The 24097-nt window shown below is 39.7% G+C and overlaps 1 protein-coding gene across 1 annotated transcript in view; it reads left to right on the forward strand.

The window, feature by feature from the left end:
• The window catches only part of brinp2 (bone morphogenetic protein/retinoic acid inducible neural-specific 2), a 220415-nt gene that overhangs the window by 41265 nt on the left and 155053 nt on the right, over nucleotides 1-24097 (forward strand). The gene's annotated exons all lie outside the window — the stretch shown is intronic.

The following is a 24097-nucleotide window of genomic DNA, read 5'->3' on the forward strand; positions in this document are numbered from 1 at the left end:
AGCCAAGAACCATTTTTGGTGCAATATAGAACCTTTTTTTTTTTAGAGTGTAGGTGTGTGTGTATAAGTGTGCGTGTGTGTGTGGATGTGTCAATATCACACTCTTGATGTTTTAGAGTGTCACCTCTTTACTGCTGTGTTTTCAGCATCGTGGCCGATTTGTAGATTGTACACACAAATATTCAGAATTTCTTTTTGTTTTTGCCGATTTCCCATTAATTTCCTATGGTCGGTCATTTATGACCGAAGACAATGAACGCTACTTTTTTTTTTACGACCAATTAGCATGCTCGAATCATGACAGATTTGGGGTCAGATAGACCCCAAACTTTTACAGAGCGATTGCATAAGGAAATATACATTTCTTACATGGAAAACTATATATCATTTTTTTTTTTTTTACTTCTCAACTATACATTTATGCTGTGTTTTTGTGGGTATTTGGTAGTTTTTTTTTTACCATTTACTGCACAAATACTTAACTATGTCATAAATTGGCTCATTAAAAATGATTTTTTAATGAAAAAATTACTTGAATGATAATCTTAATTAAATATAAATAGTTTTTGGACATTGCTCTATGTGTTAGGGATAGAATACCGCCATCTGTAGGTTTGTGGAAAAACTTTAGGAATTATAGTTAAAGAGAAAGAGAGTGCAATGACCACATTATCCACTAGAGGTCCATAGGGAAGTTATGCAGAAGTTAAGCTGCCGTTCATCTTTCTTTTATTTGCCCTTTTCCCTCTCGTTCTCATGATTGTTGCATGTTGCATTTGTGCTCTAGTATTTGTCCTTCATTTATGTATGGAATGTTTTCAGATTTATGCCAGTTTTGTTGATTTTATTTGCCAGTTTCTATAAAAGTGCTCTCTGTTGCAGTCACACACACGTGTGTGTGTGTGTGTGTGTGTGTGTGTGCGCGCGCGTGTGTGTGTGTGTGTATGAGACAGAAAGTTCGTTCCACTTTGTGTTTATGCTCTAGGACCAGATCTTGATATAAATGTAGACATTTTCAGATTTATACTGGATTTAGTTGATTTTTTTTACAAACAAAGTGCATTTTTTACATTTTCCCATTCATTGCCAAAATCAAAAAACTGCTCCAGACACCTGTGTTTGTGTGTGTGTGTGTATGAGATAGAAAATTCGTTCTACTTTGTGTTTATGCTCTAGGACCAGACCTTGATATAGATGTAGACATTTTCAGATTTATACTGGACTTGTTTTTCATTCATTTTCAATGTGGGGACAATCTGACCCCGAGGGACTTAAACGGTAAAAAAACTTTTACACACCTTTAGAACAACCAAATCAAGCCCAGATTTTTGTGTGCATGTTTAGATTATTTAGGAAAAGTCACAGAGTCTCATGGCCCTGAGATGAAGGGAACACTTTTTAAAAATGAAGTAAAAGTCCAGTGGGGTCAGCTGGACCGATTAAGGGTTAAAACAATCCAATCTCTGGGTCAAAACAACCCATCATTTTCAACCCAACTTGGGTTATTTTTAACCCAGCATTTTTTAGAGTGTAAGCAGGCTTCTAAACACCACAACTATACATTCAGGTCAGCGATGGTTTGGTATAGTCACTTTGAGCTTTTAGCCCTCTGTGATTCTGATTCAATCAGTGAAAGCCCAATAAACAGGGTCACGGGTCAAATTCTTTCCAGAACAATCTTTAGGGGAGGTTTTATCTGCTGCTGGAGAGTAATGGACCTCTTACAGCTCTGTGGTAGATTTATTGACTATCTGAGGACCCCGATGCCCCTGATCAGTCTCTGCACACTACATCTGTCTTCACTCATTATCACACATGCATATAGAGCTCTGCAATCACCCTGTGTCTGCCAGGGTCCATTACCCACAGGCCAAGTCCTCTCACTCAATATCAAGCGAGATAACACACACACACACACACGACATACGTGAGGGAAATGCTGTACAAAAAGTGTGTCCACGCACTTAAGCATAGTGTATATATCGTTGTGCATCTGTCAACAGAATAGCTGAAGGTCAGAAGGTGTGTTTGTATTACCGTTTCACATCGATCCACTCATCCTTTCCTCTCTCCACCTCTCCTTCCTGCATCAAGAGTTCAAATGCTATAGAGACCACTCATAGAAAAAGAAGCATTCTACATAATAGAGAAGCGCTGTTTTCAGATATTCGAACAGTGCGCTGAAAGTAAGATCATTATGCTTGAACTGAGAGAGCGAGTACACTGATGTTTTGACTGCCTACCCAAAGACTCTTTTAGCAGCGGTTATTTAAATGTGCAAAGCTTTCTAACACATTAGGTTAAATTACGCTTGTGTTATCTGGGTGTGATAAACCAACCTGCATGCTTCCATAACAGAAAAAAAGAGGAATCGTTTGGAGAGTGTTCAGATACTAATTACATTTGTTACAATTAATAAACAGCTACAATTACATGGTTGGCTGGACACAATTTAGTATTCCTCCATCACGGAGGCATCACTGTGAATTTATGATTAGAGGATGTGGAAATAACTATTGCTTTAAAGGGACCTATTATGCACCTTTTACAATATGTAAAAGAAGTCTCAGTGTCCCCAGAATGTGTCTGTGAAGTTTTAGCCCAAAATACCCCATAGATAATTTATTACAGAGTGTTGTAAACGCCCATTTTTGGAAGGAAGGAAAAGCATGCTGTTTTCGTGCATGTACCTTTAAATGCAAATTAGCTACTGCTTCCCGCCCCCTATCCAGAAGAGGGCGGAGCCTTTACAGCTCATGGGGTATATGCTAATAGGGCAGGATCTGTCAGCAGTCATGGGCGGGGTCTATGCTAATCTGGTGGGATCGTGGGCGGGGTCTATGCTAATAGGGCAGGATCTGTCAGCAGTCAGATCTAATAGGGGTCTATGCTAATAGGGCAGGATCTGTCAGCAGTCATGGACGGGGTCTATGCTAATAGGGCAGGATCTGTCAGCAGTCAGATCTAATAGGGGTCTATGCTAATAGGGCGGGATCTGTCAGCAGTCGTGGACGAGGTCTATGCTAATCTGGTGGGATCGTGGGCGGGGTCTATGCTAATAGGGCGGGATCTGTCAGCAGTCATGGACGGGGTCTATGCTAATAGGGCAGGATCTGTCAGCAGTCATGGGTGGGGTCTATGCTAATAGGGCAGGATCTGTCAGCAGTCAGATCTAATAGGGGTCTATACTAATAGGGCGGGATCTGTCAACAGTCATGGGCGGGGTCTATGCTAATAGGGCAGGATCTGCCAGCAGTCATGGGCGGGGTCTATGCTAATAGGGCAGGATCTGCCAGCAGTCATGGGCGGGGTCTATGCTAATAGGGCAGGATCTGCCAGCAGTCATGGGCGGGGTCTATGCTAATAGGGCAGGATCTGTCAGCAGTCGTGGACGGGGTCTATGCTAATAGGGCAGGATCTGTCAGCAGTCGTGGACGGGGTCTATGCTAATAGGGCAGGATCTGTCAGCAGTCATGGGCGGGGTCTAAGCTAATAGGGCGGGATCTGTCAGCAGTCGTGGGCGGGGTCTATGCTAATAGGGCGGGATCTGTCAGCAGTCATGGGCGGGGTCTATGCTAATAGGGCAGGATCTGTCAGCAGTCATGGGCGGGGTCTATGCTAATAGGGCAGGATCTGTCAGTAGTCATGGGCGGGGTCTATGCTAATAGGGCGGGATCTGTCAGCAGTCGTGGGCGGGGTCTATGCTAATAGGGCGGGATCTGTCAGCAGTCGTGGGCGGGGTCTATGCTAATAGGGCGGGATCTGTCAGCAGTCGTGGGCCGGGTCTATGCTAATAGGGTGGGATCTGTCAGCAGTCGTAGGTGGGGTCTATGCTAATAGGGCAGGATCTGTCAGCAGTCGTGGGCCGGGTCTATGCTAATAGGGTGGGATCTGTCAGTAGTCATGGGCGGGGTCTATGCTAATAGGGCGGGATCTGTCAGCAGTCGTGGGCGGGGTCTATGCTAATAGGGCGGGATCTGTCAGCAGTCGTGGGCCGGGTCTATGCTAATAGGGCGGGATCTGTCAGCAGTCGTGGGCCGGGTCTATGCTAATAGGGCAGGATCTGTCAGCAGTCGTGGGCCGGGTCTATGCTAATAGGGCAGGATCTGTCAGCAGTCGTGGGCCGGGTCTATGCTAATAGGGCGGGATCTGTCAGCAGTCGTGGGCCGGGTCTATGCTAATAGGGCAGGATCTGTCAGCAGTCGTGGGTGCGGTCTTTGCTAACAGGGCGGGATCTGTCAGCAGTCGTGGGTGGGGTCTATGCTAATAGGGCGGGATCTGTCAGCAGTCGTGGGCCGGGTCTATGCTAATAGGGCAGGATCTGTCAGCAGTCGTGGGTGCGGTCTTTGCTAACAGGGCGGGATCTGTCAGCAGTCGTGGGTGGGGTCTATGCTAATAGGGCGGGATCTGTCAGCAGTCGTGGGTGGGGCATGTGCAATGTGATGTCATATTGCATAGAAGCTGCAAACGCTTATTCTGAGACATTGCTTATGATTTATGGGGATAACAAAAAAAGAAATGGGTGGATTTTCACCATTTAGGGGGGCTGTGGACACACACTAATGCCTGCCTTTAAGTTAGGAATATGAGAACCTGATGTAACCCATAAAAAAGTATTTGTTGGTATAAGCTATGTGTATTTAAGTTGATTTAACAATATTAAACATGCACTATTTGATTTGAATAAAAGCAGTTCATTTATTGTTACCATTTTTTTTTGTCTAACTCCTCAAACTTTACTCCCATGTTTTAATCAGACTTTGAATCTCAGATTGTCGATGTTGTCTCAGACTTTTGGATTCCATTATACAGAATAGTTTGGAGCGTGTCATGTTTTTCATGCATTTCCCCTTTAATTGACACAGTTGCCATGGTTCCGTGCAAATTAGATGAGTTTTGCAGTCCAAATTATTGCGACATAATTGCATGCCTGCCTTTACCAGCTTTTCAATTAACAACAAAAACAACTATTTTTCTCCTCAAGGGTGATGTTTATTATCTCTGTTTTTTGGGAAACGTCCAACCTGGGTGCGAATATTAATAAGGTAGAGATTAAAGACTTAGATCACATGTTTTTGCGGTCGCTCCTCAACACGCTGGAGGCCTGTGGCGTGTCATGATTCATGCACCTGTGGTAATTGGTTGCCCATATGAGGTGACCATGGCAACAATGCCGGAATGTGTCTTGTGTGTACAGAAGGATGAGTTGTCCTCTGTGTGTGTTCAGTTTTGCTAAAGCTCATCCTCTCATTAGCACAGAGATTGTTTTATAGGTGTGTGGGAGGTCTGTTTGCACAGGGACCACACTTTCCCCTCAATTACCAAATGAGTTTGCGCAGGCTCTGGCAACAAACTCCTGAAAACTCTGTGAGGACCAGGCAGAAAGTGTGCCAGGATGTATTTAAGGATCAGACACAGAGCTAATAGTATCAGAGCAATATGCAGATGTGTTTTTATGGAGCGGTGTTAATCTAATAAGCGGCCGGGGTAATTATTTTGAGTGCGGGTAGGTGTGTGTGTGTGTGGTGTTTTTTAAAGTGTGATGTATAAGCGATTACACCCAGTGGACGGTTGAAATGTGTTTATGGTGATACAACAGCTGGACAGTCCGGCATTAGGAGATCGATCCACGTGTGCGCAAATCTGCATGCAAGTCAAGTCAACTTTATTTATATAGCGCTTTTTACAATGCAGATTGTTTCAAAGCAGCTTCACAGTGTCAAACAGGAAAATAATGCAGCAGAATTTTATTCAGCCGTTCTGGAGAAAACGGTGATGTTATCAGTTCATTTCAATTATCCAGTCCCTCCAGAAAAACGTGATTATGTGATCACATGATTTAATGCAGAATCAGCCAAAGTCCGCATATTTATGCGGGGGCCGCATTTTTTCAAATACGCCGCACTTTCGCCGCGTTAATTGCCTATTTCCGCGTGCAAAATATGCGTGCTAGCATGATTTCATAATCCCTGCATTTTCGTTGCAAAAAAGTCATATATATTAGCAGAAAGTTCATTTACTTCACACAAGAGAAGCCATTTTCCCCTATTGCCATGGGAACGTTTTGAAGTGATGTAATTACCCGACGTGAACGTCATCGAAAAGCTGCAAACCCCGTGGAGAAACCAGATATCGGTGAAATCATAGATATCGCTAAAATCATGATGAAGCATGTAAATTCCCATTTGCCAACAATAACAGCAAAAGACCAAAGCAAAGCAGTTTCCCGGAGTGTTGACCGATTTCAAAAAACAGCATCATGAAGCTTCAAAGCGTTATGAATCAGTGAGTCGATTCAGCGGTTCGGAGTGCTATGAATCAGTGAGTCGATTCAGCGGTTCGGAGCGTTATGAATCAGTGAGTCGATTCAGCGGTTCGGAGCGTTATGAATCAGTGAGTCGATTTAGCGGTTTGGAGCGTTATGAATCAGTGAGTCGATTCAGCGGTTTGGAGCGTTATGAATCAGTGAGTCGATTCAGCGGTTTGGAGCGTTATGAATCAGTGAGTCGATTCAGCGGTTTGGATCGCCAAAGCCACGGATTTCAGCAGTTTGACACGCGATCCGAATCATGAATTGACTCACTGATTCATAACACTTCAAAGCTTCATGATGCGTTTTTTTTAATCGGTCATCACTATACAAGTCGTTATTTAGGGTTTTTTTGCTCACAAAAACTAATTCTTGTCACTTCATAAAGTTATTGTAGAACCACTGTAGTGAGATGGACTTTGTAACTACGTTTTTAGTGCCTTTTATGGGTCTTGAGAGTGTAAAGTGCATTGAGCCAATGGCCTTTCTGAGCCATCGGATTTCAACCAAAATATCTTCATTTGAGGTCTTACGGGTGTTCAACGACATCAGTCATAAATGACAGAATTTTCATTTTTGGGTGAACTTACCCTTTAAGTGATTTCACTGTGCATTGGAAGCACTCAAATGTCTGTTTTGTAAAGCTACCTCTTTAAAACAGGAAGTTACCAATTCATTTTTTCAGAAGTTGTAGCATATTCCTTTTGTAAAGCTACAGAACTTGACAATTTTTGTAACTCAATTTGACTCAATATTTTGTAAATTTGAGCCGTGTGTTTATTATGGTCTTCAATAAAACAAGATGAGAAATTAAATATTCCCAGCACTTTCTGTGATGTAGTGCTTTTTTTCCTCTTCTTCATCAAACCGCAGTTTTTGCAAGTTCCTGCAATTTTATAGCGTAAAATTGCATAAATATCCCGCCTTTTCCATCGCATTTTTTAAGAAAACGTGCCGCATAATCCTGCAAATGCAAAAATAAAGTTGCATTTGCCTGCAACAATCACAAAAAAGCGGCATTTTTCTGGAAGGACTGATTATCATATAGTGACAAAGTGGGCTTTAGATCAGTCATTTAGTTTATATGGTTAATTTAGTTTAATAATTAGATTTATTTGGATATTCGGTTGAAAAATGTAGTGTCCCCAACTGAGCAAGCCAAGCCAAAGGCAACAGCGACAAGGAAACCAAAACCCCATCAGGAGCAGAATGGAGGAAAATAAACCTTGGGAGAAACCAGGCTCAGTCGGGGGGGCAGTTCTCCTCAAACAGCATATGATTATTATTCAGACAACTTTACAGGTCAGAGGTCATAATAGATCGAAATATTCGAAAGATCGGAGGCAACACGCCGGAGACGGGTTTATTGAGAATGCCGTATTGATGAAACGATTATTAAAGTGCAATATTCGAAAGATCGGAGGCAACACGCCAGAGAAGAGTTTTATTGAGGATGACATATCGATTTAACAATTATTAAATAGGAATATTCGAACAATCGGAGTCATCACGACGGAGACGGGTTTATTGAGGATGCCGTGTCGATGAGGCAACTTCAGGGGGCGTCTAATTAACACGGTCTCTGCAGACACTTCAGGGTCATGCGTTGGTCTTGTCTGGGTGCAGGTCCACCATCTGAACTGGATACGGCCCATGCAAGCACAACATGGCCCTGTCCCAAATGGCACCCTAAACCTTAAAATGGCCGCTGTATGCACGTGTCCATTAAGTCCACGAGAAGTCTCCACACTCTTCTTCCCGGCAGTCAAAGCAGCATTACGCCCTGAAAGTGTGGACTCAGAGGAAGACCGTGAGGGTTTAGGATGCCATTTGGGACAGGGCCCTAAATCCACAAGACCGAAAGTGCATATGAAGTGTGCCATTTGAGGACAGGGCCTCTGAAACCGTGTAACTCGAGTCTGGTTTAGGCAGAAAAATGACTGTTTTTAATAATCTAGCACAGGTATGCTGAATAAAGCGTTGAGGAGTCTTAATTATCCATATGTTATTGTGCCTAATTCTGAAATAAATGCCAGTGATTGTGGCTGTTTGCTTTGACTCCTCATGTGAACGTTTTCCCTCTGTTGCCTTTGGAGAACATCTGCTTATCATTTTGCAGACAGTACAACTTATTAATTCGCCATAATGCTGCAACATCTGCTGTAGCAGAAACTCGCAGAATTCACAGACATGCATGTAATACACACACATATTAGCGCATGAGTTTGCTTTGTTAGACCATCACACACGCATACATTAAGGTCTGGTTTCACAGACAAGGCTGAAAACGCATCTTTCTCACTGTTTTTAAGTCAACGAAAACGTAGCTTTTTGAAAACGCTCTCCAAAGCAGATACATTTGAAAATGCCGTCTTTGCCTCGTAGTGTGAAGACTGTGAAGATGGAGGTATTTGAAAACGATGACGCATGTTTAGTCATGTGACGCATATTGTACTAATAGATAGCATGTTTATACCGCTATTGTGGCTGTTATGGGCTATTCACTTTCACACAGTTGCTGAAATATATCACTTTGTACACTTCATATCACAGTCCTGCAAAGGATGACAGAACATTTACTTGCATACCTGCAGCAAAACACGAGTGGAGTTGCATTTTAGACCAAACATAATAATGCTTTCCTGTAGCTCAAACAGTAGAGCATGGCGCTAGCAATGCCAAGGTCATGGGTTCGATTCCCAGGGAACGCAAGAACTGACAGAATGTAAAATGTGTACCTTGAATGCAATGCAAGTCGCTTTGGATAAAAGCGTCTGCCAAATGTGTAAATGTAAATGGTTGACCGAGTGCGACCTGGACGCATCAGGTGAGATATTTTTCTAAATACAATGATCCTGCCAGAAGAATTGTGTGATAACTTTATGCTGTCTGTATCATCTCAGTGAGCTTTAATGATGTTTATAATGCATGCGCAGTCAGTTGAATTTGGCGTGTACAGACGTTTCAGTGTGGATGAGAAACCTTTGGAAAAACGCTTGTGTGGATGGAGAGCGTTTTGAAACGAAAACCCGTTTTCAAATCTATCCGGATTAAAGGGTTAGTTCACCCGAAAAAGAAAATTCTGTCATTAATTACTGACCCTCATGTGGTTGGACACCCGTCAGACCTCCGTTCATCTTCAGAACACAAATGAAGATATTTTAGTGTAAATCTGATGGCTCTGTAAGGCCTCCATTGGCTCAACTTTACACTCTCAAGACCCTTAAAAGACACTAAAGACGTCGTTACAAAGTCCATCTCACTACAGTGGTTCTACAAGGAATTATGAATCAGCGACAATAGTTTTTGTGCGCAAAAAAACCCTAAATAATGACTTATATAGTGATGACGATTTCAAAACACGGCCTCATGAAGCTTCGAAGCGTTATGAATCAGTGAGTCGATTCAGCAGTTTGGATCGCCAAATTTCAGCAGTTTGGCGGTTTGAAACGCGATCCGAATCATGATTCGACTCACTGATTCATAACGCTTCGAAGCTTCATGAGGCAGTGTTTTGAAATCGTCATCACTATACAAGTCGTTATTTAGGGTTTTTTTGCGCACAAAAACTATTGTCGCCGATTCATAAAGATATTGTAGAACCACTGTAGTGAGATGGACTTTGTATCGACGTCTTTAGTGTCTTTTAAGGGTCTTGAGAGTGAACCGTGCCATTGAGCCAATGGAGGCCTTTCAGAGCCATCAGATTTACACTAAAATATCTTCATTTGTGTTCTGAAGATGAACGGAGGTCTTACGGGTGTCGAAAGACATGAGGGTGAGTAATTAATGACAGAATTTTCATTTTTGGGTGAACTAACCCTTTAAATGTAGACGTAGCCTTAGATTAAGCCGGAGTTCAATTAGGTCATGCCTCCCAACATGCCTTAAAAATCATAACTGATGTGCATCTTGAGACAAAACAATGGCGCAGACATATTTTAAGACATATCGTTGCTTTCAGTTAAAACAGCTTTTAGTCTGAGACTCGCTTAAGCCCCGTCTGTGAAACATTTAAAACCCCTCTGCGACAAGGTATTGTTGAAATTGTGATCACATTAATGCTCTTTCACACCCGCATAATTGTTTGGCTGATTAACTTGCCACGCTTGCATGTTTCAATTAAACACATTTTCAGGATTTATGCCCTTTCATTTATTTATCTCCCATCTTACAAAATGGTCATCTGGGGCGTGTTTTTCGGTGGAATTAAATGCAGTTGAATTATTTTCACGGGATGAAATTGTTCATAAACATTCACACATGGAGGCTTGTTGAGCACGACCTTATTAAAAAAAGTTTCTTGCATATTCTTTTGTTTGTTGCTTTCTGTCCATGACACTCACATTCTGGCAGATCCAATGCAATAAACAAGACAGATGCAATAACCGTGATGCAAGAATTGCAAGATAGAAACGTTCTCGTTTCAAAGGTTGGCTCTCTTCACGGGAAAACAAAACACCCTAAGGTCTCACTCTTTTGTTATTTCTTTTGATTGAGCAGGAAACGCAGCATGGGTCAGACGGCCTCAGTTCAAATGTGGTGGAAACGCTTTCCTTATGGTTACCAGAGTAAATCTCCAAACTATAAATGAGCGAGTGAAATCAGACTGTGATGAGTGTTTGTTGTGAAGCAAAGCATCTATATTGCTGTTCCTCATACAACTGCTACTTCAAAAGAAACAGTTTGTGCCAGCGCAAACCCTCTTTTAGCATTAACAAAAACTACTGTCAGGATTTACTAAAGACACACAGTCATACATTAGCACTGTAAAGGTGTGGACAGGGGAATTTTTGCAGCAGATGCATTTGTGGAAGTTTCCCTTTCAGACGCAGTATTTATGTGAGGAGAGTATTTAAATGAATCACACAAGGTGATTTACATTCGTTCATTTACTGTTGTTTGTCATTATTTAACACACAAAGCACGCTTTAAACCAGAAGCTAATATGTGCAGCTCGTTAGATTGCGTTGGTCATTATGCAAATTATCTGTGTGCTTTAATGAACTGTGTTCACTTCAAAAATGAACATTTCAAAATATTAGTCAAAAATAAGTTTGAGGAAAACATTCCAGGATTTTTCAGCTCATAATGGACTTCAATGGGAAGCAACAGTTGAAGGTCCAAATCACTGCAGTTTCAGAGGAAGAGCTTCAGAGGCTCTGACCAATCACAGACGAGCCACATTTTCAAGAAAAAAATATTTATATTTTTAACCACAAATGTGCGACTTTGGTGTTGTTCTTTCACAATGTATGACATCACGTCAGAAAGGTCACATGACGTAGGTGGAAGTGCCGACCCAGTGCTGAAAAACTCCATCTCATGTTCTCCTCCAACTTAAAAACCCTCCGACATCGTTGTTTCACCTTTCTTTGTGTAAAGGGCGTTTGATTTAGTCTTTGCACGTTCATTTTAACACTGGGTCGGCACTTCCACCTGCGTCATGTGACCTTTCCGACGTGATGACATCATACACCGTGTAGAATCACAACATCGATGTCGAGCATTTGAGGTTAAAATGTATACACTAGGGCTCACTGTTGGGGAAAGACACTTTGGAAAGTAATGCATTACAATATTGCGTTACTCCCTTAAAAAGTAACTAATTAAAAGTTACTTAGTTACTTTTTAAGAAAAGTAATGCGTTATGTTACTTTTGCATTACTTTTTCTCACCTGGGCTTACAAAAAAAAGTTATATTTTTGTGCAACGGTAAAGACCTCTTCATACCAAAATTGAAATAATGAGCCCCAGGCTGAGGTAAAAATGCAGATTCCATCATGGACAGTAGAGGGCGCAGCTCTGGATAATGGAGAAGAGGATGCAGGAGAAAAGTTTTACCAATAAAAACAAAAAATCTAGTAATTTTCATCAAAGGTCAGCAGCAAGACATTGGTAAATTAAATAGAAAGGTAGATTATGCATAAAAATAGTTGTTTTTATTCATTTTGAGGAGGACAGAATCTTTATTGTGCAAGTGAGATAAATAAATGCTCACATTTAGTCTAGAACTACAATAACCATGTTCACACACAACATCTGCACTTATTCTTCTCCACATGAGGGCAGGAGAGCTGTCAGTCAAATTAATGTGAAAAAAGTAACTCAGATATTTTGTTGTAAATTTGAAAAGTAATGCGTTTCTTTACTAGTTACTTGGAAAAAGTAATATTACGTAACTCAAGTTACTTGTAATGCGTTACCCCGAACACTAAGGCTGTCAAAATGACACGTTAATTTCGATTAATTAATCTGAAGAAGAAAAAAACAGATGAAATGATTCTGTATTGGACTTTGAACCTGAGCTGTAAAATGAAGGAGGGAGACGAGCACACGCTGCCTGGATCATTGATTGGAACATTTACGTTTAAAAAACGCCTGATGGAAGTCTTGATAAAAATAAAGTCGTCTGCAATGTCCACCCCCATCCTATCCAAGAGCGTGTCATATACACGGCATAAAGTGTGTATCATATGCACACGAAAAACTGCATGCCAAAACTCATTTTGTGTACATTCCACAATACTATTGATACTCATTCTCATGCGATCGTGTTGGTCTGCAGCAAGGAATTTGCATATCACCAATATTGATGTGTTGATGAATTTGCATATTCATCAATACATCAATGAAAAGCATCCGGATTAACGTTAAGCAGTCAACGTCATCTTCAAACCACACTGGGGCAAACATTGAAATGCAAATTTAGCAAATCTGTATGTGACTGACTGAGCAATTCCCTTGCTAAATGGATCGCAATGTCCTGCAGACCAGTTTCCTTGTATGTACAGTGAAACTGCACTTTTGATTTCATTTCCTCAGCATATTAGGTCATATTGTTTATTTTTATGGCCAATATTTGATTTGAATATTTTGAACTTTAATATCACTAATGCTGATTATTCATTGATTCATTTGAATTGAAATAATTAAAATACTTTCACAGCAAAAAATATGTATGCGATTAATTTAGATTAATTAATCAGAGTACCTAATTAATTAGATTACATTTTTTAATCGATTGACAGTCCTAGCGCGCATATAATTATATTTATATATATATATATAATATAATTATATGCGCGCTAGGACTGTCAATCGATTATATATATATATTTTTTTATTTTTATTTTTTTTATTTTTTTTACGGCCAATGGTTTGTCTAGATCCGACTCTATTCCTCATCTGGGATCGCTCAGAGCCTCTGAACGCCTTCCTTTGAAACTTTTTTTTAATCATTAATAATAATACCAAGAAAAAGAAGAAATGTTAGTTGTGCAGAACGATCTAAGGATCTTACACAGAAGACCGGAGAAAAGGCTGGTGAAAATTCAGCTCACCATAACAGGAAAGTTATATTTCATAATTTGACAGTTTTTTTAACCAAATAAATGCAGCATTGATAATCATAAGATACCATTTATAAAATCTGACCAACCCTAAAGCTTTTGAATGGTTGTATAATTTACATTTTCCTCTCATATAATAACACATCTGAACTCAAATCATTTGCAGTAGTAGTAGTAGAAAATTCAAGGCATGTTTTCGCTTACATTTCTGTTTTGGGAGCTCCGGGCACATGATAGTAGGAGTAAGGCAGGTGGTGGGGATTGCTGAGTGTAGAGAATGGCGAGTAGGTGCGCCCGAGTTTAATAGGACAGACAGCCTTATGGTTATGGCAGAGCACCTGCTTCCTCTGCACACTCAGGCTCAGTAAAAGTCCACAGCTGCACAACATTTCTTGCTTCACTTTGAATAATGGATGAGAACCAACCTAAATCCTCAACAGGTCTTCCTTGTGCTCAGACATAGTAGAAACTTGACAGTATTGGGTATTTGAGAGCTCTGCCATGTAGAGAGCGATTACATCTACTTTAAAATCAACAACAGTTTGGTGCAGCTGTGTGAATGATTTCATCTGGACCTGCCGTTTGCACCAGCTGTGCGGGAGTTACAACTCGGACCAGTTTTTACGTAAATGGGCACTAAGTTACAACTTAGCCTAGTTTGTACGTAAATGGGCTCTAAGTTACAACTTAGCCTAGTTGTTACATAAATGGGCACGAAGTTACAACTTATTTTAGTTTTTACGTAAATGCATAAAAACTAGGATAAGTTGTAACTTAGCCTAATTTTTTACATAGATGGGCACTAAGTTGCAACTTAGCCAAATTTTTATGCATTTACGTAAAAACTAAAATAAGTTGCAACTTAGCCTAGTTTTTTTATGTAAATGGGCTCTAAGTTACAATTTAGCCTAGTTGTTACATAAATGGGCACTAAGTTACAATTGAGCCTAGTTGTTACATAAATGGCCCCTAAGTTACAACTTAGCCTAGTTTTTACGTAAATGGCCTCTAAGTTTACAACTTACGCACTACTTAATTTTTGTGCGTGGCACCATTAAACTTAGTTGAATGAAGTGGACTGAACTGCATCAATAAGCTCTTGTTTTACATGACAAACTTCAATTATTTAGACGTATATGCTGACATTTACACTCGCTTACATTTTAAGAGAAAAAACTTTATGAGAATAGATGACTTTGTTAGCGGTACTTCAACACAAACCCGCATGTGCATCTGTCCCATCGGTACGTGTTGTGTATGTCAAATAAAAGCAGTCATTATCAATAAATGCATTTGTTTGTTTTTTGTTTTGTTTTTTGGTGTCCATTTTTGTATTATAGTATTTGGTTATTGATCCTTATTAATTGCATTTCAAATACAGTTTCTAAATGCTATTTTATAACGTATTATCCACTGGTGGCAAGCATAGATAAACCCATGTGCAGCTTTATTTACAAAACATTAAACTATACAAAACAAACTAAGACTTGACTTGAACAGACACTCACCAATAGTGGGTTACACCAACAATACTCAAGGCAAACATGAGGGCTTAAACACACGGACTAATGACAAGACAAGGGACACCTGTGTACAGCGATCAAACAATGAACCAATGACAGAACATGATAACAGAACACATGACAAAAACAACCAATGAGAACATAACACATGAGGATCACCTGACAACCAGGAACCTTGAATGTGATGAATAAAATAAAAGACATGAACATGAACCAAACCCAAACACACCGTGACATATTGACATATAAAAACGTATTATATTATTCATGATTAAGAATCATATGTAATTGAAACATATTTTTACAGCTTATTATCGAGGCAAACATAGTTAGAATGAAAGATGAACTGAAATTCATGCAATTTCAACGCAATTTCTGCTCACGTATTAGACGGCTATTATTGAATCATTGAGGGTAAACATAAGCGACTAAGCATTACTTTACATTACTTTCTGCCTTCTTTTGAGATCTTTTGGAGAACTGCCTTTGATGGCTCAGAGGGCGACGCAGCACTTCTGGGATCTCAGTGAAATTGAGTGGTTCTCACATGAATCATGTTCCCATGGTCATACACATACAGAAAGAGTGTGAATGGTTCAAATTAGGTGTGTTAGAGGATACACACACTATTATTTTGGGAGGAATTATGCAATGCAAGCAGGGCTCGACAGCTCAGTCACTGTGGCTGTGGTTTTCAAAGTTACTTGCCAAAATGTTGCTGTTGGGAAATTTGTTGTTGTCTATATGTAAATGACCACTGTACACACCCAAATCAAGTCCACATGAAATGTGTAACATGACAGGTCATCAAATGTGTCTATTTAGCTCTGATAAGGTTGTGTGTAAAGCTCTTTAAGCGAGACAGAGAAACACCAACAGTTGCTTGTCTGGAAAAAAACATGTTTTTTTGGTGTAAATATAATTCATTCTCAAGCAATATTCTCATCAGTGTCCTATCAGCTATGACATATTTACATCTAGCATATTTTGTGTACGAGCCCATACAGTAGCCTAGTGAAATACATATCCATATTTTCATGTGATTTAACAGTTTATTAAATATCAAAAATCTAAAATGTGTTCATCATACCTGACCCCTAGATGAATACGTTACAGTTGGTTTTATGTCTGTAAGTCATTCTCTCATTCAAATGCTATTGAAGTTAGAAACATGTACCAATGGCGTATGTAACTTTAGAGACAGTCCCTAAATTCGTGAATATCGAACATCAAGCCGACTTTACACCACTCACATCAGATGTGCAATCGTTGTTTGAAACTGCTGAAATCACTGTATGATGAATGAATCTCTACGTAGATTTCAGTGAGAGAGAGCCGCTCTGATGATTGGATATTGCATTCATAAGCTCAACAGAATCGAGTGTGATTGGTTATAATGCACAACACGATTATAACAGATGCCTTTTGAGAAGACTACAATAAAAATCAACCCGCCAAAGTGGCTCGTGGGAGAGACTGTGTTACACGCCAAAGCTGAAACACACACGCCAATGGCAGGTGTTAATGTCAAGCCCAGGATGCAAGTATAATGCGGTGTTTAGTTTTTGCTTGTTTTATCATCTACTTTAAACAAATTTTCCACACGTTATTCTCCTAAATGAAAGAAAAGAGCCTCAGCTGAGCTTCCGTGACGCTTCATAAAGTACATTACATTAAAACAGAAGCTGCAGGTGTGTTATTCTTCGGAAATAATGAAGTGTGATGAACAAGAATAGCAGGTTACCAAAATACTAGCAGGTGCACAGCATGACTCATAGGCTCTTTATAAACATGGGTAAGAACATTGAACAATTCTGAGCTAAAATGACAGCAATTATGATATTCAAGAACAGCTATGCCGCCAAATCTCCTGGAGCTTTGTTGTTTCTATGAAAGAATATACTCATACCATACATCTGGAATCTCCACCTGCCAAATAGTAATAAAAAGTCACTATTAAGACAATATTAAGTGATGTGCAAAACTCTAAAAGTTTTCTAAAAGACATGTCGGCTAATCTGCTGTATAATTAATCTTCACCTAACCCTGATCAAGCATTGACATACTGTAATACAGATTATTGTGCGCTAGCGAAACGGAGTGGACATTTTAGGCTGACTATTTTAACAAAACACTAGTTGACACAACGGTCAAAGACACCCATTTGCATATTAATTATTATATTGGATGTTCTTTAAACGTGATCAGGGCTTGACATTAACACCTGCCATTGGTGTGTGTGTTTCAGCTGTGGCGTGTAACACAGTCTCTCCCACGAGCCACTTTGGCGGGTCGAACTTTATTGTAGTCTTCTTAAAAGGCATCTGTTATAATCACATTGTGCATTACAACCAATCACGTGCGATTCTGCTGAGCTTATGAATGCAATATCCAATCATCAGAGCGGCTCTCTCTCTCACTGAAATCTGCTCTATCATCATTAACACAGCAGAGATGTGTGCGATGTACGTAGGAGATTCATTTGTTATTCAGAACCACAGCACATCTGATGTGACTGGTCTAAAGTTGGCTTGACGTTTGATATTCGCAAATTTAGGGACCGTCTCTAAAGTTACATACACCATTGGGATACATGTTTCTAACTTCAAGAGCATTTGAAGAGAATGACTTACAGTCATAAAACCAACTGTAAAGTGTTCATCTAGGGTTCAGGTATGATGCACACCTTTTAGATTTTTGATATTTAATAAAATAAACTGTCAAATCACATGAAAATTTGGATATGTATTTCACTATAGGCTACTGTACACTGACACTAAAAGGGGTTCTTGGCTCGTAATCATAGGGGAACCTTTTTAAAGGGTTACTTCAGCGATTTAGCATTAAACTTTGTATCAGTAGAAACCCGGTAGTATATTCAAATGATCGCACTGCTACCATATACAGAACCTGTTAAGATATGGTGCTGTATAGCAGCACAAGTGGTTCCCATTACGACCAAGAACCACTTTTAGTGCCATAAAGCACCTTTTTTTTTTTAGAGTTTATGGACTCATAAGCAAAATATGCAACATATTTAAAAGGTCATAGCCGATGATAGGACACTGATGAGAATATTGCTTGAGAATAAATTGCATTTACACCAAATATTCTTATTTTTTAGAAGCAACTGTTGGTGTTTCTCTGTCTCGATTTAAGGAGCTTTACATACAACCTTATCAGAGCTAAATGGACACATTTGATGACCTGTCATGTTACATGTTTGTCATGCTACATTTCCTGTAGACTTGATTTGGGTTTGTACAGTTGTCATGTACATATAGCCAAAAACAAACTTCCCAACAACAACATTTTGGCCAGTGAAAATGGGAAAACCACTTGCCACAGTGTCTGGTGAGCAAAAAAGTTAACGTCAAGCCTTGAACGTGATCATATAAAGACAACATTCCTGAGGGAGTTTGCACTGTGCAAGATTAAAACATCCTCAGCATGTTAATTCAGACGGACAAACAGATGCTCCTTGAGCAATTCACTATTCTCAGGGCTTGTTTATCCCTCATAATCACAAAGAGCTGCAATCTCAGCATGTCCTCCAGCTAGTTTTTAAAACCACTACATAATCATTATTTGATCAATTAGATCTAAAGCCTCTCTATTTGGATCATGAGTTTTTAAAGCCTTCAGGTGAACCTCAGACCCTGCAATGCTGATTTCAGAACACGTTTGCTCTGCAGAATACTGTTGTGGACATGTGTTGTGTTCTCGTGTCTCTATTACCCTATGCTAAATCCTGGAGACCCGCAGCTGGCTTCTCTTCTGAGCGGGAAGGGTAAATATAAAGACACCTAAATTATGCAAGACGCGCATGAAAATGTCAGAGCTAAATTCAGTATTTCTTCCATTGTCTTCCTGGCATTTCAATGTTTTATGCATTTTATAATTAGGCAGAGGCTCCAGAGGGAATGGAGAGCAATAAGATTGCATTGCTATAGCCGTCTGGGGTGTCACTACTCAGACCCTGGGTTTATTTGAAAGGCAAATTTCAAAAGGGAAGTCAGTCACTGTACTTTAGAATGAAAGGTTGACCATACCGGCGTCCATCTGCTGCCAACTGTGGCAATAGCAGCATGTGAGGAATGAGTGAGGTAAGATGAGTGAGTGAGTCGGTCACTGAGTGATTTCAAAGACTATAGATATAGAAAGACGGTTCACTCCTACTACTTATGAATGGGAGAAACTGCAACACGCAATATGGCGGAATACGTCCCGCCTCCTAAGTTAAAGGGTTAGTTCACCCAAAAAAAAAATTCTGTCATTAATGACTTACCCTCATGTCGTTGGACACCCGTCAGACCTCCGTTGATCTTCAGACACAAATGAAGATATTTTAGTTGAAATCACAATGCACAGTTCAATCTCAAGACCCTTAAAAGACACTAAAGACGTCGTTACAAAGTCCATCTCACTACAGTGGTTCTAAAATAACTTTATGAATCTGCGAGAATAGTTTTTGTGCGCAAAAAAACCCTAAATAACGACTTGTATAGTGATGACGATTTCAAAACACGGCCTCATGAAGCTTCGAAGCGTTATGAATCAGTGAGTCGATTCAGTGGTTTGGAGCGTTATGAATCAGTGAGTCGATTCAGCAGTTTGGATCGCCAAATTTCAGCAGTTTGGTCGTTTGACACGCGATCCGAATCATGATTCGACTCACTGATTCATAACGCTTCGAAGCTTCATGAGGCAGTGTTTTGAAATCGTCATCACTATATAAGTCGTTATTTAGGGTTTTTTTGCGCACAAAAACTATTCTCGCAGATTCATAAAGTTATTGTAGAACCACTGTAGTGAGATGGACTTTGTGATGACGTCTTTAGTGTCTTTTAAGGGTCTTGAGAGTGTAAAGTGCATTGAGCCAATGGAGGCCTTTCAGAGCATCAGATTTACACTAAAATATCTTCTTTTGTGTTCCGAAGATGAACGGAGGTCTGACGGGTGTCGAACGACATGAGGGTAAGTAATTAATGACAGAATTTTCATTTTTGGGTGAACTAACCCTTTAAAGAGCCAATCGCTGATTGATAAAAGTCACTGGGTCACCGCAGCTGCTGTTAGAAGCTCCGGTTCCCATAGAAAACTCAGACTCGCGTTCAGGACTGCACATGCGCATTAGCTGGTCTAACATGCGAAATAAGTTTTTTTCAACGCTATATGAGCATTAGAAACAACATTTATGGGACAGTTTAGGTCATATTTTCTGAGATTGCAGGATTCCCCCAATCAAGTAGATAGGACTTGGTCTTGGATGCCCAAAATAGCTGCCCGGAGGCATTGGTGTAAAGACTACCGGAAAACCTCATTTGAGTAAAAGTACAGAGAAAATGACTCCAATACAATTTACAAGTCACCATTTCCAATGCGACTTGAGTAAAAATCTTACTGAATGTACTGAATGTAGGCTCAAAGATGCACTAGTGCTCAACATCTAAGAGACATGCCAATGAAAATAAGAAACTATTGATTTGCAAGATTAGAAATCATGTTTATTTTCTAAAATCAAAATAAAAGTGAACACCACAATATTGCAATAAATCAAGGTCAACACAACAGCATCTTAAACATCTACAAACTCACGAGTCTCAGTTAAGCTCAAGTGCACAAAAAGGCCATAAGTAAACCAATCTCTTTCAAAAAGCTCTCGTCAATATAGAGGATAAATACAATAACGTTAAGTAAAATGAAATAGTCAAAGTCTACTTGCACTGTATGTGCTGGTTTCAGTCTCATCAGCGGCTGCAGTCATGAACTCATCTCATAAATCAAACACCAGCGATTCAGAAACTCCTGCTAATGCACTCGCATTCACGTAAACTAGCCTTATTGACCAGTTTGGGTGAGTAAAGGCAAAACACACAAGATATAGTACCTGCCAAACGGGATTTAGCTGCTTTATATCAGAAACAAACTGCTGTAGAAGAAGTTAGTGCCATGCAAAATATAACTGCATTACTCAACTCAAATGTATTGGAGTAAAAAAGTACATTTACTCATTCATAAATGTAGTCAAGTAGAGAGTAAAAGTTGCTAATATATTTAATACTCAGTAAAACGGTGATGTTATCCAGCTCATTTAATTATCATAAAGTGACAATGTGGGCAGAACAATAATTTAGTTGAAAATGTAGTTGAATATTTAATGTCCCCAACTGAGCAAGCCAAGTCAAAGGCGACAGAGGCAAGTAACCAAATCTCCCTCAGGTGACCTAATGGAGAAAAATAAACCTTGGGAGAAACCAGGCTCAGTCGGGGTGCCAGTTCTCCTCTGGATAATTAACAAACAGCGTATGATTATGATTCTTGCAACATTACAGGTCAGAAGTCATATTAGATCGGAATATTGAAAGATGGGAGTCATCACGCCGGAGACGGGTTTATTGAGGATGCCGTGTCGATGAGGCAATTATTAAATAGGAATATTCGATAAACAGAGAGACTAACATTAGCGTAGATGCCATTCTTCTGATGATGTAACGAGTACATCAGGTGTTATGGGAAATGTTCCCGGTTCCGGCTGAACTAGTTAATGCAGCCTAACAAGCTTATTTGCGAAGGACGAAATCCAGTGGGAAATGGAAAGTCGCGTGCAGTCTTACATCACCAGAATAATCTTCACGGTACGTTAGACCGCGATGGAAACGCAGACAACAGCAGGTCCAGGGGTAAAAAACGTCCTGGGATAAATTGTTTTAAAACAGGGCTATTTACTCAGATACTTTACACCACTGCCGCGGAGTGAACAGACTTTCCTTGAAAGGGAACTTTAGTAAACCAACGTTATCGAATGGACCAAAATTAGACTTGACATGCAATGACTGGATTTTTTACCGACAATATTTGTGCAAAGAGTAATTCTCAAGCATATTGTTTTAGAAGTTACAATCAAAAAATTGCAACGCGTTGAATGATAAAGGCCATGTTTTGACTATATTTTAGATAAAGTTGTTCCTCTAAATTTGACAAATAGCATGGCATTTACCTCTCTCAGGGAGCGGTAAACATGCATGCATTGATGAATGCGTTCTGTGTTCAAATGCCGTTCATCAGGTATTGCTCGTACTGTTCATTTAATCTATAATGTATTGTCTCGTATATTTGCCTGCCTGGGTTGGCATTTGCCATTTTTAGCACCTTTCGTTTACAGTTAAGTATAGGCGTATACATTGTGACTAAATTAGATTTTACTCTGTTACGCTCGTCTAATACACTGCACAAAGGACTGTCAATTTAACGTTAATTTAATGTAATTAATTCTAAAAGCATAACACAATAAAAATGAATTCAGTAATAAGGGATTCTCTGACCATTCTAGAAACTTGATTGATTAATTGAATTATTGACATCCCTGAATAAACAAGCTTGTATTTTCCCTTACAGAAATGGCGGTCACTTTATTACAGAACCACGAGGAAGAAAATTAAACCTAAAAAAAGCCATGAGATTAATCGCAAGGAAGAACAAACACACAAATATGATGAAAGACATAAAACAAATGAGGAACTGCAATAGCACAGAATTTGATATATCAAGATGAGGCGATGGGAGGATTGTATAGTTGTAAAACTATGAGAAAAATGTGAAGAGTAGAAGAAATATATTTTGCAGAAGGAATAGGGATAATTACATTTTGTATATTAGAACACGACTGAGTGAGGGAATAAGATGTTCTCGAGGAAAATAATATAGGAGGAAATTATCTCTGGATGACCTGATGGCCGTTCCCAGTTTAATGAATTGTGCTGAAGAAGGCAATGCTGGGTAAATGGAACTTATTACTGTATAAAAACCACGGCGTATATGGTTATTGCTTGTATCGAGACCTTTTTCTATGTTTCATCTGCTCGTCTCTAATTGCCTTTTACAAAAACGACCAATAGCCCTTTGCTGCTGTTAGGAACATGTACAAGGTATAGTTCATACATCATTAGGAATCCAAACCTGCTTCAGAAAATTCATTTTCATGGCTTTGAAGAAGGATTATAAAGGAATGTCAGGGAGTGGAACTAACCCCTGTATGGAACTAATGGTTTGATATTATACCGTATGCATGGATGCATGAAGGCATTGCCTCTCTCAAAGCCGATGTCTACCTGCACTTTACATAATCCATGCAAATTCATTGATATAAATGGCCCTTGGTCAAACGTCAAACATTATTTCAGACTTGCGTTTTTCACTGAGGAGAGAAAAGTTTAAAATGGAATATTTCGGGTCAGTTGTATGAAGGGTTGGGTGCTGAACTCGATACTTTTAAGGGCACCAAACCAAATTACGTACCAATTCACTTTAAATCAATCAGTGCCTAAGAACTCATCTGGTGATATAGACGAGTGTCTGTGAATGTTAAACCACAAAAAGACTATTTAAAGACAAATCCTGGATGTCCTGTGTGTTTCTGTGTGAATGAATGGCACAGATGCGCGGTTTAATTTACCACACACACACACACACACACACACACACACACAATCGAGTGTTTCCATCTCTGCCGTCTCATAGGCCCCATTTACACTGCATGGTTCAAGTGACCCAATTCAGATTTCTCCCTCTCATGTGGCACAGATCGGATATGACATGTGAACGTGTAAGCAGGAAAAAAACTGCATATATTCCGATATCCTCAGATCAGATTCAGGCCTCAGTCATATGTGGTAATAAATCCGATATGATTCGGATACGTGCATTTGCGTCCGCCATGTAAGCGGTCAAATCGGATATTCCCCAGTAAATGCGAGTCGTACGTCATTAAAAAGGGACGGAGGCGAATTATGTCAATTTATTTGATTACCAGAAAATACACAACAGAGAATTTGTGGGAAATCTTTTCATATCACTCTATAAAAAAAAAAAGCTTCTATATGGCACCAAAAATGGTTCTTGGCTCGTAATCA

The sequence above is a fragment of the Gobio gobio genome (genome assembly GCF_949357685.1).
Source record: "Gobio gobio genome assembly, chromosome: 6".
Classification (NCBI taxonomy): domain Eukaryota; kingdom Metazoa; phylum Chordata; class Actinopteri; order Cypriniformes; family Gobionidae; genus Gobio; species Gobio gobio.